At 38.8% G+C, this 5,726-nt stretch overlaps 1 protein-coding gene across 1 annotated transcript in view; it reads right to left on the bottom strand.

Annotated features, from left to right (window-relative positions):
- Positions 1-4,541: 4,541 nt before the first annotated feature.
- The window catches only part of LOC116827241 (phospholipid scramblase family member 5), a 22,687-nt gene continuing 21,502 nt past the window's right edge, over positions 4,542-5,726 (bottom strand). Inside the window, exon 8 of the mRNA XM_075068968.1 lies at positions 4,542-4,857. The gene's annotated coding sequence lies outside the window, so the exon portion shown is untranslated. The remainder of the gene's footprint in view (positions 4,858-5,726) is intronic.

Raw genomic sequence — 5,726 nt, 5'->3', positions numbered from 1 at the left:
CCGTATGGAGTTCCTGAACAACTGAAACCTAACCACAATTTTGTCATTAAGTGTGACTAAAATGTATTAAACTCATTTATAATATCATTTGTTGGGGGCTGGGGGTTGGTCTTAAGAATTCCTGTATAGGAGTATTCGTAAGCTTAGAAGTGTTTGTGTTTGACAAAAACAGTACGTTTTTTCTGGTAGATATCCTAGTGCCCAGGAGTATAATGAGTGCATTCTCACAATCATTAAAATGTATTGACCTACCTCCCAAACTGCAGTTCAATGTTTTAAAGAAGATGGAAATGGCAGGCCCCAAGGAAAGAAACACAGGATAGATGTTCGGAGGATACAGTTAGCCAATATTCTCTTTTGCAGTCATTATTGAACTGTCCATATAAGTAGGTTACTGTTTTTTCCTCAGATTTAGTTATTTTAATCAATTCTATTAGATTTACCAAAAAAGATCCAGGCTATTATATTACATTTCTAGAACCCACTGGATTTAAAATATAATTTATTTAGACAAATGGAATACATGCGACAGTTAGTTAATAATCGTAGCATTTCATCACCATGTCATTTTGAAGAGGTTTCCACGCCCCTTTTAGGGTTCTGTCCCGCCTTCCCACCCCGTTTCCGTTGGCACTGAAGTGTGGCGCCATCAGCCATTTTGAAAAAATGTGTGTGTGTTTGTGTTTGACTAGGGGAAGTGTTGTGTATGTTTGTGCTTGGGTACATGGAGAGAAAAAGGTTGAAAGAAGAGTGCGAGAGAGTGTAAAGATGAAAAAAGAGAGTTTGAGTAAGGTTTAGAGAAAAAAGGAAATTTGAAAGCAGAGAGGTAAGTTATTGAAGAGGACGGTAAAGGCAGGTTATGAAAGAATAGAAAGATAGAACTTGAAAAAAGGAAATTTTTGTTTTTAAAGGGCTAGTTTAAGAAAAAAGAGTTAAATAATATTGAAAACTAGGTTTAAAAGGGGAAGTTACTAAGGCATAACCTGTTGAGTAAGCTGCTGGTAAAAACTCTAAAGAGTGGCTAAGAAAAATACAATTAAACTATTCAATACCAGTGTAGGGTGAGAGAAAAGCTTTTAAAAACATTAAAAACTAGGTTTATAAAGGGAATTTACTAAGGCAGAGCCTGTTTGGTAAGCACAGGGTAAAAAGTGCTTACCAAACAGGCTTTGCCTTAGTCATTCCCCTTTTAAACCTAGTTTTTAATGTTCTTAAATGCTTTTTTTATTCACTTTTTTACCATGTGGTTACCAATCAGGTTTTGCCTTTCCCTTTTTAAACCTAGTTTTCAATATTATTTATCTCTGTTCTTAAACTAACCCTTTAAAAACAAATATTTTCTTTTTTTCTTTAAGTTCTATCTTTCTATTCTTTCATAATCTGCCTTTACCAGCCTCTCTCCTTACTCAATCAGATCCAATAACCTTTCTTTCCTTTTTTCTCTAAACCTTACTCAAAATTTCTTTTTCATCTTCAAACTCTCTCACTCGCTTCTTTCAACCTTTTTCTCTCCATGTAACCAAGCACAAGCACACATAACATATCCCCTATTCAAATACACACGCAACATTTTTTTCAAAATGGCCAACGGCACCAAACTTTGGTGCCAACGTCATTTTCTCTCTCTTTCTTTTTGATTCCACCATGTGCTGTCTATCTTTGCCCTTTGCAAAGGGCTCTCTTTTTTTTTAAAACCTACACTGGTATTGAATAGTTTCAATGCATTTGTACTCACTTTTTTACCGTGTGCTTACCAAACAGGCTCTGCCTTAGCAAATTCCCTTTATAAACAATTTTTCTGCCTCCTCCTTGTAACAACAATCCTAACAGGTCATGTTTTTTAGACCTTTAATCGTTTTTGTTGCTCTTATCTGGACTTTCTTCAGTTTGTCCACATCTTTCCTGAAATGTGCCACCTAGAACTGGACACAATACTCTAGTTCAAGTCTAATCAGCGCAGAGGAAAGAGTAAGAATTACTTCTTGTGCCTTGCTTACAACACTCCTGCTGATACACCCCATAGTAAGGTTGGTTTGTTTTTGCAATAGTGTTACACTGTTGACTCATATTTACGTTGTGATCCACTAAAACCCCCAGATCACTTTTTGCACTTCTCCTTTCTAGGCAGTCATTTCCCATTTTGTATATGTGCAACTGATTGTTCCTTCTTAAGTGGAGTACTTTTAATTTAGAGTACTTTGCATCTGAGATGCAGTCTCAAATCATGGTACAAGTACAAACAAATAATTATAATTCTAAATAGCTGCAGTGCTGCTTTTTCTCTTTCTGAAGAAGAGCACCCCAACAACGCTTATGGCCTATGGCATATCTCAGTGCAATACACATCAGGTCAGATACTCCTGCCCCTTTACATTACTCTGGTGGCATAAAGAAACTGGAAAATCTACTGAAATATCACCTGGGAAATGCCCCTGGTGAAAGAGGGCTGCTGCGTGGTGTAAAGCTGCTAGAATAGCTTCACAGTACCTCCTCCTCCACATCCTTGAGATAGGGGACTAAAGAAGTATGACCAGGATGCTGCTGGGAATGGCTTCTTTGGGGCCACTGCTGGTTAGTGTAAGTAGGAGCACCACCAAGGTATCTTAAACCAGGGGTCACACAGTTCAATGGCAGAGCTGTAAATATGTGAGGCTTAAACAGGAGCGGTGACAGGGTTTTTGGTGCCCTAGGCGGGGGTCCTTCCGCGCTCCCGGTCGTTGGCGGCAATTCTGCGGCGGGGGGGTCCTTGCGCGCTCCCGGTCTTCAGGGCACTTCAGCGGAGGGTCCCGGAGCGAGTGAAGGACCCACTGCAGAATTGCTGCCGCAGACCCGGAGCATGGAAGGACCTCCTCGCCACCGAATTGCCGCCGAGGGCTGCAAAATCCCGCCCTCCCAAATCCTGGCGGCGGTCACCTAAATGGAAGCGTCAGCCCTGGGCTTAAAGCCACCTCTATCCGTTCCTGTGGCAATCGTAGCTCTGGAGGAATGGAGACTCTGGCCCATCTTCCTTGGGATTTTCCAAATACATGCTACTCTGTACATCTGATATGTTCCATTGCTCTGATTCTGTCATGTGGCCCTTGGGTTTTTGGTATGCCATGTCTATTGTTTATTTATTTGTTTCACCCAGCAGCCTAAACTAAGAATGAGATCCCATTATGTTGGAAATGGTACAAATTACCAGTAAAAGATTGTTCATTTTTACTGTGTAATTCATGACATGATGTGACACATAACAGAGGAAGGGGGGAGGTTCTCTTGCTGAAGACATGCTCTCTGACTGCAGTGATAGAGTTCACATGGGAGCTATGTAACCTCATTTAAATATAGCACACAGAATGTGGTACTTGTAGGTATGCAGCTGACATTATGACTTTGTTTTTCTGCTTATTGCACCATTATATTTCCAAGGAGTCTGCCTGTCTGCAGGGTCAGCTGCCATTATGTGAGGCAGAGCTGATGCAGCATGTTACGAAGGGGAGACATGCTGTGCTTTCCAACGGAGACTTCATTTTTGTTCTTTCTTGCTTCATTGCACACTCTTGCAGGTATCTTTTTCTTCACTCAGGAGCAGCAAAACTTCAAGCCCCCAAAACTCTTTTTCTCTCTTTTTGACACTATATTTCACCCTGTCTCTATTACATGTTTACCCTGATAATAACTAGTCACTCTTGCAACAAGTCTATCCATCCATCGTATCTTTGAGTTTCAAATGCCTCCATCACTATATTACCTAATCCATGCCTCTGGTTGTCTTCGGTCACTTAAAACAGACTTCTAGTAGCATAGCCACTTCAGCATTTTACAATACCAGTCCCAAACATTATAACATGCACTACAGTTTTGGGAATGTAGAATACTTTTGAGATTTTTTTTTAAATGCAAGACCCATACCAGCTACTATCAACAGTAATTCCAGTGCTGGTCAAATTGTTTTGCACTAACAGTTTTGGTTTTTTTAAAAAAAGAACTTTTTCACAATTTTTGACCTTTGAATTTTTTTCAGTTTCTCTATGAAATTGAAGCAAACAATTCAGCTTAGTTATTGTTTTCAACTTTTCAGTTTTTCTCTCTTTCTGTTTCCCTTAAGCTTTTTTCTTTCAGAATCCTACTTTTCTTTGCTGGTATTTTGTCTAAAATCATATTTTCTTATTTTGAAAACATAAGGAATTTTTTTGTAAAAAATTTCAAGAAACTTTTCTGGGGAAAAAAATACATAGGGGTCTGTTCTGAACCTCATAAAATGTAGACTATGTACCAATTTTGAAATTTTTCACAAAACTTTTTTTTTAACGGGATCTATTTCCATGTGTATTCGTGAATAGTCACCTTTGTTTTAGAGCAATACCAGATTTTATGGGTGCCTCTAAAACATGATCTTTGTGCTCTCGAAAGATAAGTGTACTAGTGCAGGGTTCTGTCTATTCATTGGTATGATAAAATTATTAACTTTTATACTTGTGTAATATAATAATCTATTATGGAAAGCTGATTACAACATCTGATCCTTGTGGGTTAGTTTTTATTTTTCTATACAGCTATGTCTGTTTAACCTCCTGAGTGCCACCCGTTTTATATGTAGAGCACGAACAGCATAGCACAACACTTGAAAGACATGGGCATTGTATTCCAGAGAGCTATATTGCTGACATTATTTTAGATATTTGTCTATCCAAATAACACAAATGGCCTAATTTAAAGTTGAAGGAAAGACTTCTATTGACTTCAGTAGGCTTTGAATCAGGCCCTAAGGCTTCAATCTTGCATTATATTGCTGGACCACTTTGTGTGGGTCAGCTTGCAGGATCAGAGCCCGGTGGCACTCAGATGTCATGGTGATGGATGCAATAGAAGTCCCTGAAAAGAACAAACCCATAGTCAAGGAAGTACATGACTGCATGACACTGTACAGTACTGTGTACAGCAGGATCATTTGAAGGTCTTTGGGACAAATCTAGGTCTTTGATACATATTATTTCAGAGTAGCACTAACTCATAGAACCGAGATGATAAGATGGCCTATGTATTCTGCACTGATGCGTAAAATAATCATTAAAAGCCAACCATTGAGAGCCCAAGTACACAACAAAACACAAGTAATACCTTTTGAGTTGCCATTGAACCCAGAAACCTAGTATTTGAGACAGGGGAACCCCAAAAACTCTGATTAATTTTGACAGAGAGTCACACCAAAAAAGGTTTTGATTAAATAATTATTTAAATTTAACACCTATGACTCATATGTGGTGTATTTTGCACATGAGTTAAATTTGTGGGTGAAAGCTGTGACTAATAGCTTATTACAAAAAGCTTATTACAGCTGTAATACAAAAAAACCCTCACAAGTTTTATCCCTTTCATGCAAGGAATTACTTGATTTCACCTTCCTACACTTCCCATTCCTCCCCTGTGCCCCGACCTCCACATCTTTTTCTTACAATGGAGTTCAAAAACATTTTTTTTACTGTTGAATGGTCTGCAATACTAAGTGCATCACAAAAATAATCAAATATAGATTCATAGACTCTAGGATGGAAGGGACCTCAAGAGGTCATCGAGTCCAGTCCCCTGCCCTCATGGCAAGACCAAATACTGTCTAGACCATCACTGATAGACCTATTCTTAAATATCTCCAGAGATGGAGATTCCACAACCTCCCTAGGCAGTTTATTCCAGTGTTTAACCACCCTGACAGTTAGGAACATTTTCCTAATGTCCAACCTAAA

This window comes from Chelonoidis abingdonii, chromosome 8 (genome assembly GCF_003597395.2).
Source record: "Chelonoidis abingdonii isolate Lonesome George chromosome 8, CheloAbing_2.0, whole genome shotgun sequence".
Taxonomy (NCBI): Eukaryota; Metazoa; Chordata; order Testudines; family Testudinidae; genus Chelonoidis; species Chelonoidis abingdonii.
The sequence above is the reverse complement of the archived record's forward strand: the minus strand, read 5'-3'. Positions and strand labels throughout refer to the sequence as shown.